The sequence below is a fragment of the Homalodisca vitripennis genome, chromosome 2, assembly GCF_021130785.1.
Source record: "Homalodisca vitripennis isolate AUS2020 chromosome 2, UT_GWSS_2.1, whole genome shotgun sequence".
Taxonomy (NCBI): Eukaryota; Metazoa; Arthropoda; class Insecta; order Hemiptera; family Cicadellidae; genus Homalodisca; species Homalodisca vitripennis.
Window position 1 is genome coordinate 117,712,150 of NC_060208.1, and position 13,129 is coordinate 117,725,278.

Here is a 13,129-nt window from a genome sequence, read left to right on the forward strand (position 1 = left end):
GGTGCGTATTCGCGCTTTAGAATTAGTGAATCTAATGGGACGCCTTTATAGCCCATTTTAAAGCCTTATAAACCCTTTTTTCTCTACATCAACCAACTCCATAGAAATGCCTACGAAAATAAACGTACAGGCCAGATATTTGTAAAAGGGAATAACCCAATTATCTGTTTAAATCGTATATTAGTAAGAAAGATGAGAAGGGAAATCTTAGAAAAGCTGTGCTTGGCTGAGAGGTTTACGTCAGAAGATGTTCCCATGATTATTGTAAAATACACATTTTAATTATTAAACTACGTTATCAGTATCTTATAAAGCGTAAAATAACTTAAATTTTAATAAACTTATTGTAGAGTAGGACATATCGTTCATTATTTATGAACTTTCAGACAAATTTCATTTAAAATAATTCCCTTTCTTGACTAAGCTTACGTGTCAAAATGTAACATATTTTATATACAAAGAATATTATTTCGTTTATTAATATTTTATCTATACAAACAACTAAAATACTACTTTATAAACATCAAAGGTCGTGCTCAACTAATTATATATTGTATATACAACTTAAATGATGAAACTTTGTTTGAAACCATTCCCTCATGCTTTAGAAAGAAAGTTATAAAACTTTAATTCAAATAACTAATGTATGATATTAACAGTTATGCTCTCAAATGTTTACAGATTGCATAAACAGTTTTTGAAAGTTGTTTCACTTTAACATTTACAATAACATTTTCAAGTATAGATACTTTTATTATAACACTGAGGAATATTTCTCTAACTTCTTTGGCAAACGATGCTGTTTTCTACTGAACACGTGCACTTCGCTCCGAGTTCTTAATGTGCTGGCGGCTTCTGCTGCAATCAACGTCCACTGGTGTCTTCGATTGGCCAATTACTTATTTATAGGTACGTGGTTTTATGTATTTTGGTTAGTTCGGTTTTGTCTTTCGGTTTGGGACTATCTACAAGAGGTTCAATAATTATTATTTTGTTGGTTAAAGCTGTCAGCATTCAGCAATGAAAAGTTACTGAAATGTCTCAAGTTATTGGTGTCACTTCCGGCGGAAATTACCTCTGAGTAAAAGTCTAGCCAGTGACATTTAGGAGTTGTGAACCTGGATTATTTCGAAGTTTGAATTATATATTTCATTTTCTTCATACACCTCCTGCAATAACAAGAACAGCTCATTTGTTATATTAACGGTTGTGCAATTACTGTTAGGTCAGGATTCTTTAAATTAATAAATATTCGTGACAGTCTTTTTAAATATATTTCCTAGAGACACGAATAATATACAAAATTTTTTACAAGGAGTTGTAACCATTTAAAACAATAAATATAGGCATTGTATAATCAAACCCAAAACAAACGTTTTGAATTCATCACGGTATTCCTACAAAACATGATTGGGCGGAATGAAAAGTTCTTTTTACTTCATTAAGTAACATTTTATTAAGAAACACGGATTTCCTTAAGCTATGTGTAATTTTTTTTTTAATGTGTCCTTTAGTAATAAATCTTTATAACACGTCACTCCCAGAAACTAAGACCCTTGTATATATAGGCTACCATAAAAATATAAAACTTGTAACTTCACCCTGGTCCACTTTGCCAAAACGTTTCACTTGTAATGGCTGTAAATTCCTCGGGGAATGGTACGTTGTTTATTTTTCTATTATTGGGAGTGTTATCTTAAAGGGCTATGACTTTAGAAAAAAATAAGCCAATTAATTACCGACTTAATTGCTCGGTGATCTCTTGGTCATTGGAGAGCACTCTCACTTCAGCACATTGGCATCTTGTATTTGTATATTAATGTATTGCTCTTGATATCGGCTGTATACTCACACTCCCAGCCGCATAAAAGTACGTAGCACTGTACAGATATGGGTGCGCACCTAAAGCACAGAGTAATAACTGTGCCTAAATTAAAGATATCGGTGTACAATACGGATGGTTGGCTACTTAAGTTTCATAAACAAAAACGGGACTTGAACACGAAAGTTATAATTTGGTTACTTATTTAGCCCTGCATCTAATTATCATTTGACTTACCATAATTAAAACTTTACAGTGCTTGCTAAAAAGTTTTCCACTCTGTGTTGTCGTTATGACATAGTGCTTTGTTTGCGTTTAATCTACAGTTCTTTTAAATTTTCCACATTATGAATATTCGTAAACGTTTTAGCCTGGAGAGTATAAACACTGTTGAATAAAATGATAGCGATAGTGTCAGTGGTTAATACAGATTTTAGTGAATTGGCTGAAGCGGGAAGAGGCCGCTGATAGACCGCTGTGTTACTGTAAATAGAACCAAAATGTTTCCGGAACGTTAATGCAGCTTGACTGAGAAGATTTGCCGGATTTCAGCCACTCACATCAGCTTTCGAGGAAATCCGATATCCATCTTCCATGAACCCTACTAACACTCTCAATCATTAAACTTAAACATAACTTAAGCCGCTGGATGTAATACGGGGATTGTGAGAGACTGAGTAAAAAAATAATTCATTACCTCTCACACATAATTAGAAACGAAATTTGCGTGGCAAATGAATAATTTATTACCTGAAACAATTTATTTTTATTATGAAAACAACATTTTTATTATCTAAACAACACAGTGAAAATTCGAAACTCGAGGAACCAATAAAGTGTCTCAAAAGTTTTAATTCAAACAAATGTTAATTTTTAGTCGACTGTTTAACAATATTTTTAAAAACAATGACACTCGGGTGGTTATATTATAAAATGAAATGTGTTGTATTGTATATCGAATAGATCTAAGATCAATATATTCACTTATTTACAATGTAAAGCAACACTATCTTACCCTCCAGTTTTAATAGATGTGTTGGTAACAACGCGAAGCTTACAAAGTATTGTTTGTTTTTTTAGCTGTATACGCTATATCTTCTCCCACGTAGACCAAAATTTAAACGTTTCCTGAATGAGACCACAGGAACATTTATTTTTAATATGTTTTCATTTATTATACGGCTATTATTTATTACACGGCAAGTATAAACTCTCCAATATCTGACTTAACAACATATCTTTACAATTTTAAAATTCAGACCAGTGTCTGTAGTTATATTGTGTTTTTAGTAAACATTGATAATACTTATAATACAGTTATTGTTAAGGAATAAAATTATAATGGGGATTTGTAAGTATTCATTCTTTGTACTGTTCATTTATAAATGTTATCCATATTCAATTTTGTGCACGTTTTATTTAGAACCCCAATTTTATTTTCTGTTTTCTATTATATATTTTTACATTTAGTTTTATTAGTTTTCAAAGTTATATATTATTTAAGGGGGTTTAACCACTTTGTTGTGATTTTCTTACAATATCAATACCAAATTTGTTTGCAAACTTAAATTGAATTAATGGCTATGTATATGTTATTTCTCGACTTCCCTTACTTTAATATTAGTTGGGATCGACATTAGTAAATTTTATTACCACATGAAACAAAAAAATTGTTGTAATTCATGAATTGCTGGAACATTCTTTTAAAACATACTTCATCGAAAAGTTTCGGTATCAAAATAACTAATTTTCTTTGAATAACCTATGAAATAGTTGTTAATTGTGTTGCATCGTAGAAAGTCCACAACATTCACTGTTACGAGCTAGTTATGATATACCACAGTATAATACTGCAACATTACTTCCTACAGGTATGAGAATTATCTGCGCGTATTTGCTCATGGTGGAGTGTACAAGATGAGTAATTAAACGATTAGATAATGAGGCCACACGGAGGTATGCGGCTTACCTGTATTCGAGTTTTATAGCAGTGGCGGACCCCCCACACCGTCTGAGGAAAATAACACAATGCTCTGAATAGGATGTAACGTTACTAATAACTTTATTATTTAATCAAACTGTAGTATTTTAGTGTTAATTCTTCTAGAGCAATGTCACATAGTGGTGGACTCAAGACAATCAATCCACAGCAAGATAGGACGTGCTACTTAAAGGGTTAAAACTCAAAAACAATCTATATTTATCTTGGAATGAAGAATAACCATTTCTACTTGTTTGCACTAAAATCTAGTCGAACCCCACGACATAACACAGATTGAGTCGTGAAAGACCTACATGGAAGCAGCCGTATAGACGTAATATATAATCGTGCATATATTTATTCACTCAGAACTCCTTACCTTTTTGTATAATCAAGTAAATAATACAATTTTTAAATGTGTAAAAATTTTATTTACATCTCGCGTTATCCATTAACTGCTTTGTTAATACACGCATGTGTTTAAAGTTAAAAAGTTCGTATAATCTGGAACTCGATTCGGAAATATATTCATAGAAGGCCACCGCTCTTATATGACTAAGAAACATAAATACGTTAGTTAGTTCACGTCCTTTGTCACAACGTAGTACATAATATCTTTATAAGGCCACCGCTCATAAATAAAGCGTGCATACGCTACTTAGTTCACGTTATTTATTGCAGTATACTTACATCTTGTTACTAGGTAAATGTATGGGGTAAGGATACATAATAGTAGAAGAAACTCTTTTCAATCAATCCATTCAGACAGTTCTAGGATTTTTCAACCACATTGTCAAACACTCTAATCATCGTGTACCATTGAATTCTACACAAACTCTCCCCTAAAAGCATGTGAGAATATGAACTTGCCTGCGACACTCACACAGTGGTGGTCTCTAGTCAATAACAATAGTACGTTAATATTTCCTTATTAATGTACTATTCATATAACAAGTTGCATATGCCAACAAATAATGCATATTTCATAATAATGACAAAAGGAATAATGTTCAGCTATAATTTTACACCTTGTTAGATTGACTTTTGCGGAATAAGCAATTATATTAATTTGATCGGAGAGCAGGATTATTGAGAACACTTGTCATCGTTGATGGACTCCCATAACTTGGACAGAACATCTTTCTTTCTTAATAAATCACAATTTACTTCAAAAACTCATTCATTCTTGATCCGATCTTAATAAAGTTCTAGTTCATGCCTTTCTTGTGAGATTTTTATTCATACTCTTGTAAAAATAAGTTTATACACTTTAGTATTATTAGCGTTGTTTTAATTATATTCCAAATCTATTTAGCGCGAACGTTTATTTTCATATGTGTATTTCGTAATCATTGCCTGTGTACTATTACAATCTCTCTTGACTATCTATTATACAATATGTGCAGGATTATATAAAATAGATTAATATTGTGTACCAGTAATTTCAACTTCCACAAAACCACATCCTTGCTGACATCAGACACGTTTGCCATGCCATAAATAATGAACTGACAGGAAACACCAACCACTTCGCCGGGGTATTGAAAACAATATTGAAACCTTCGACAATGCCATTCACTCAATACACCATCAATTCACAGTACTGAAAGATTTATTTCAACAACTTTAGACTTTCGTTCAATACCATTGTGCCATTTACACAGATACTGAACCAGTGGGTTGCCCCAACCACATACTAAAGTCTGTAGCCTACAAATGTGTCTATTCTTGGATGTGTCATGACGTTATATCAATTACTTAAAATACAAACTCGTACTTTTGAATAACAATAAGCCCTGATATGCATCTACAGGCAAATCGGTGAGAAAAAATTAATCTTAAAATTTCGTGCTTCTCCAAAACTTAATTACTCCTCTTTCGATCTAAGCCAACTCTTCTAGTCTAGTTATTAACTTAACGTAATATTGTTTTAAGAGTTTAGGGTCTATAACAAACTCGTATTGCACAAGTAACTATCTAGTTTATCGTAAACTCGATAGAATACTTTCTCATAAAAAATAGGTTATCAGTGATAAGATGGTGAAATGAATAAAAAAGTATTAGTAATATCGAAAGATAATTTTTAAATCAGATCATATTTTACACACATAAAACTAACCGTCAGACATATAAATAATAATGACATCACTGTCAACTAACGAAATGAACGTACTGAAAATAATTATCACTTTCAGCTAAACTTTCGGTCTTCATTTGGTTAGAAGACACTCACTTTTTCAAACATGTACGGGTAATGTTTAAAAATTTATTTTCATCACAATCGGATATTTTTCAATAATAATCCATTTTAGATTATCCTTAAGTTTTATTTCATTAAAAACTTGGCATGAAACATTCCCATTTAAGTAATAATTTCTTACACCTAACGAACAAATTCATATCCTTGTCCACAGCAGTTTTTTAGTATGGTACAAAACTGCACAAATTAACTAGTTAATATTCTCATTATTTCCTTCTTAGCCCTTTTTCTCAGCCTTATTAGTCCGTCCTCATCTGCAGGGGAGATGAAATCATATGCGAGGATCTTCTTTAATATGTAACGGGAAAGAGACGGTATACAAGGTCGATAATACTCAGATAACAGAAAAAGTTGGACCTGCACTATTTCTAACTCAGACCCAAAAGTTTGAGAGGCTGATACAAATTTGCATTGTAATGGAACACATCCTAGGTCTCTGTGAAATCGATATAGAAGGCTAATTTCCCCGGAGAAATAAATAGGTCTTTATCCGCGTTAAGTTTGGCGGAGATCGATGTGGCAGAGCGGCAAAAGATTTGAATGGAACACAATCTATCATGTAAATAATAGTGATATCAGCGTAAGACAAACGAGAAACGAGATTTAAAATAATGTGAAAGTCATAGTCTTAAGCCAATTGTCATTGTATATAATGACACAACTAGAGCTTTCTTGTAATCAATAGAGGAATTTCTTTTAATTTTTGGTGAATGTCAAAATGGGACGATATCTAAATGGTTAAAAATGTTAACCTATAATGTTTCTGTCCGATCATATTGATGATCTATCTTGATGCACTTAAAACCAACTGTTGACATATGTAATGGATACAACACGAACGAGATAACAACTAGATAAAGAGACTGAAATTCGACACTGTTCAGCTATATGACAGGTCTGTATATGATTATCTGATGCTGATTTAACATTTATTTATCTACGTTGCAGCTGTTTTAAGTGTGTTAAGCTAAGAAAAATATGTTAAGAGATAAAATTTTGTTTGAAACTTTACCCTTTTGGTAACTTGCCTCTTCAACCATCACCAAAAGTAATTCAGCAGATCATATATTCCTTTCTTAGGGAAAAGTTTTTAATAGATTTGACGAAAAATCAGGTTGAGTATTCAGTATAAGGCAAATTGGCTCTCGACACCTGATCTAGACCTTCAAGAACTCTATGGTACTGTGGAAACGACAAAATGCAATATCTATCGCACACATAGGGAGAAATTTAGTGTCATATTTTGTCATTATTTATTTTATCATTAATTAAACAACGTTCGTTCCTGCCTTACTAATTAAAACTATCCCTAGAGTTAAAAGGTAAAATATTTACCCACAATATATATCCGTGATGAAGTCAAAATCAACAATTTTCGCAATTCATTAATGTAATATTCCATTTTTGTAGAATGTTGTAATACTATGTGAGCTAAAATTTGATGGCTATTGTTCGTCAATGTAAATGTCTATTTTGCCTGGCTTAATATCTAATATTTTAAAACTAATATGTCATAAATAAAATTCTAATTATGGTGAAACTAATTTAATCGTTTCTGTAACATTTGTTACGCCGGATATAGTTAGCCTAGTTTATTTGAAATTTATTAGCTAATGTCTTTGTAATATAAGTCACTAGTACATACGATGACGGGCAATATAATTAATATTGAAATTACTTTGTATTATAACGTTGTGTTTATAAATGTAATGTATTGACGGAAATGTAAAACTAATATGTATTAAAAGTAAATTTATTTCTTGTTTGAACGAAATTGGAAGCGGTAGGTTACCTTTAGCGGTTAGAGTGACGCTGGCGGTATAAGCGGTAGATATCCCGAGCGTCGCGACGCGTCGTGTCACGAAGTCCGAGTCTCGGAACTGACTGAGCGTCGCGGCGGCCCCCACCCCCACCCATTCCCACAGCGTCCTGTCCCTTTGTTTACAGCGCCTTGCAGTTTGTCACGGATTGCAATATGAAATATCTCCCTTTATTTGTTTACCCATGGACTAATTATATTTAGTGAAATTTTAATTATAACATTCCACAATTTTAGTATGCCAATTAAAATTATCACACTTCTTAAGACGAGAATATTTAGTGCATTCCATCATTTTAATCCACCCCTAACTTATGACATATTTAATTTGTTATAAATTCTCTACGTTACATATATATAGTACAACGCAGTATGTATACTCTGCTCAATAACATATATGTCTTTATATATTTATTAATACAAAATATTTACCATACTTACGCTGATAATTTTTAATGCTCCTGGAGTGTCCCAGATCTATCCTCGGTCCAATATTATTCCTAAGAGATAAGTCTGATGTAGTATGAATGAGATAAGCATCTTGATATTTATGTTGTAACACATCTTATTTTTCAAACATTATAAAATCTAACGCACTTTTAAAATAAAATACTTCACAAGTGTTATTTTTATTTTGTTTTATTTTACTTTGAAGTGACTACTTCTTTTTGCTGGCTATGGATGTATGTTTTGTATAGGGATAACTTTCGTTTCGCGTCACGGACCGTCACGCTTGTTCGCTCTGTAGCTGTTAGGGACGGGACTATCGCGGCCATTTTTATGTCAGAGCGTTTCTCCTTTCAGTGGCTACCCAGGCGTAGTACTGAGAGGTTACTATCACTCCTTCATGAAGTGACTACTTCTTTTGGCAGGCTATGGATGTATGTTTTGTACGGGGATAAACTTTCGTTTCGCGTCACGGACCGTCACGCTTGTTCGCTTTATAACTGTTAGGGACGGGACTATCGCGGCCATTTTTATGTCAGGACGTATCTCCTTTCAGTGGCTACCCAGGCGTAGTACTGAGAGATTACTATCACTCCTTAAAGTGACTACTTCTTTTGGCGAGCTATGGATTTGTGATTTGCACGGGGGAAAAAACTTTCGTTTCGCGTCACGCATGTTTAAGTTTTCCACATGCTTTATCGAAACGTAAACAAACCGTTATATAAACATCTGATCTGAACTAACAAAAGTATACGTTAATGAAAAATCTTTTAGGAGAAATTAAAAGAGAAATATAAACCACAATAACATACAACATTAATATACTCGTATATGATACGGGAATTACGAAACGCTTCTCTAATCTAGTAGTGTTTTACAGTGATTTGTTTTCTAGCTGGTCGATCAGTTTATTCATATTATTATTGGCGTAAATGTTGTACGAAATATCGTATCTTCTGGACCTATCCCTGCTTCTGGAGACTTTCCTTGGTTATGGAAGTTTTAAGGTTAGGTTACTTAAGCTTCAATTTAAAAGCTGTCAAAATATACAAGACCAATTCATACTCTGCTATTCGCAGCTATGTTAACACAGACAAATTTCCAACGCCAACAGTTGTTGCAAAAAGACTAAAATGGTATATGGTAGAATACTGGTTTGAATAAATCTACTAACCACTATAGTGGTTCTACGTTTATTTATTAATGAATCCAACGTAAAATGTATTAACTTATTGCTTCATTTCATAGCAGTATTTAAAGCTCATCAGATTCTAAATTGGATTTCATTACGGTTAATATTAATTCCTATTCCAGTTTACTAATAGTTTCACCCTGACGAAATTTTAAAAAGGATTAAAAATAAATGTATTACATCTTTTCTAGCTAACAAAGCCGTAGTGTTATTTAATTCTAGAAGAAAATTAGTCTTTTTTTAGTTATAAATTATAAACTTTACTGAGTTACATTGGGCCCTATCTTACATTGACTTGAAAAATAATTTATCTTATATCAGTTATTATATACCCATAATTTCATTTTTAGAATATAATGACAGCGAAAATGAAATTATTGTAATTACAAAATATGTATAAAACTAATAGAAAATATAAAACTTATTATGTTAAAGATTTGAGTGCCTCATCAATAATATTATTATTTCAAAATATAACCATTTAATAATTAACAAACACATTTTTCAAAATATATTTTCGCAGTCCATTATAAGAAGTAGTCACTTCCGTTGGTCAGTCCCGCGATTGCCTTTCCATATTTTTAAGACTCGGTAAATATTAAGCTAATATTTAGATAATGCAGATATTTTAGGTCAGAAGAAGTATTTAGTGATTATATTGGACGAAGCTTTTAATTGTTTGACTTGAGCTGAGAGGCAATATTAAAAAGAAATGGAACGTTTGTGTTGGTTGAAGTTTGCAAAATATATATCACGAACTTATCAAAAACTATTAATTTATTAGACTATCATAACTTGAGATAGATACGTTCTGGAGATACGATACGATAGGAAGAAGCTCGCGTGATATAAAAGCTTTAAAACCCGCCATCTATCAGTAGCCACTCCAGAGGAGACATTATTTTGAGGGTCTATCTAGATGTAGTATTTTCGGTTAGTTAAAACTATGAAGTCTCTGTTAACTTTTTATATAGATTTTACAGAAATCTGTCTTTTTCAATCACCCCAATAAATTTCGGGAAGATCTTTTAATTTTTTCCGATTATAACTTCTAAAAACACTATAAAAGAATTTAGTATATATATATATATATATATATATATATAATATATATATATATATATATATATATATATATGTATACATATATATTTATTATATATATATATATACAGGGTGTACATAAAGTCCTGCACTGGTATAATATTTTCTAAACGATAACAGATAAATGAACAAGATTTTGGTACATCAATACTACACCTAAAAATCTACTTTTTGAAGGAACTATAAGTTTTCTGTAATATCATGGGGACGTCCCGCAAGGAGTCAGAAGGAAATCTTAAATAGGAGCATAGGTCAATAATGCACATCATTTTAAAGGGCTTATCTAGCAGAGTTTAATGCCGCAAACCGCACTCAAAAAGATTGATCCAGTACAAAATGGCGGCTGTTCAAAGAGTTTTTACTTGGTTACATTTCATTAGTAGCCATAACCCCGGTAAAGCAAAACTGCAACCAAACGAATACTGCAGATAAATACTACAATTTGATTGTCAGTTGTACAGAAGTGAATTACGACGTAGGTTATCCTCAAGGGGTACAAAATTTGGTCCTATATATTGATAACGGGGAAAACCTGATAACAGTAACAATTAGAAAGCTCATATCTATGGGTCACAGTTTGGACTTTCCAATTAGCCAGTCTATTCATAGTAGGCTATTCTAGTTTTTCTTGTTTTAGTAGTGCTGTCCAACCTTTCTATCAGTGCACTTTAGTACAAAAGAGTTTTGTCGTATTGCTTGTAGTTCTTCAACTACACTATGTCGCTTGACGAACGTGAACGTATAACACTTCTTATGATGGTTGGTTGGGGAAACAACAGACGATCACACGAGGAAGCATGCCATTTTATTTCATGACTACTTTTCACGAGAGGCAGCCAATTTCTAGAAAAACTGTAGGGAGAACTGTTCAAACGCTTTTATGGAAACAAGAAGTGTTTCCGATCGTCATAGGACAGGAAGGCCCGCTACTACGACAACTGAAGGCAACTCTTTAGATGTATTGCAGTCATTTATTGAGAATCCGCAAGAGTCCCTACGCTCAGCAACACAAACTCATGACATCTCTGTTACGTCTTCTGTTAAAAAGATTCTGAAAGGGTCTAATTTTAAGCCTTATAAAGTTGAATTTGGTGCACGAACTCAACGAAGATGATTTTGATCGACGTATAGAATTTTGTGAAACTATGATGGCCAAAATAGATTGCAACGAAATTGATGCAAACAATATTGTGTTTTCAGACGAGTGTTCATTTATGCTGAATGGAAGCGTAAACAGGCACAATTGCCGTTTACTGGAGTAGCGAAAATCCTCACTGGATGCGGGAGGCACATACGCAGTATCCACTAAAGGTGAATGTCTGGCTTGGTGTGATAGGTACCCTACCCAGTTGGTAGGTCCTTTCTTTATTGAAGGAAATTTAAGTGCAATATCATACCAACGTTTGCTAGAAAATGAAATTACACCAGCACTTCGAAACATGTTTGGAGAACATTACCAGAATATCTGGTTTCAACAGGACGGAGCACCCCCACACTACGGCATTGACGTAAGAGCCTATTTAAACACCGTTACCAATATAATTAGGACCAAATTTGTAACCCTTGAGGATAACCTACGTCATAATTCACTTCTGTACAACTGACAATCACAATGTAGTATTTATCTGCAGTATTCGTTTGGTTGCAGTTTTGCTTTACCGGGGTTATGGCTACTAATGAAATGTAACCAAGTAAAAACTTTGAACAGTCGCCATTTTGTACTGGGATCAATCTTTTTGAGTGCGGTTTTGCGGCATTAAACTCTGCTAGATAAGCCCTTTAAAAATGATGTGCATATTGACCTATGCTCCTATTTAAGATTTCCTTCTGACTCCTTGCGGGACGTCCCCATGATATTACAGAAAACTTATAGTTCCTTCAAAAAGTAGATTTTTTAGGTGTAGTATTGATGTACCAAATCTTGTTCATTTATCTGTTATCGTTTAGAAAATATTATACCAGTGCAGGACCTTTATGTACACCCTGTATATATATATATTATATATATATATATATATATATATATATATATATAATATATATATATAATAAATTAATTCTTTTCAAATAAAAACATAAAGGCAAATTTTTTTTAACTCTTCATGCATTTCCTTACATCTTAGCGTACTTATTCAAACAATAGTGCATAAATATTTAAACCTTTTACCGCCAAGCATATGGACAGGTCGCGTCATATCGTCAGAGGTACCGGTACATGAAAAGTTTCCCGCCGCCGTGCCGGGCGTTTAGCCGCTGAGTATGTCACAGTAGCGCCGGCGCAATTTTACGAGTTATGACACACAGTGACATAACTCGTTCTCATTTTGCTAAATTTTATGATAAAACAATGGTATACTGGCATATACTGGAATTTATTAAACATTTATCTTGAAATATTGTATACCTTTTTAAAAAGATATGTTCATTTCATTTTTATTTTGTCAATTTATAGCTACATAAATACCTGAAAAAGTATTTTACCCGATAAACCTCTGTATTACATT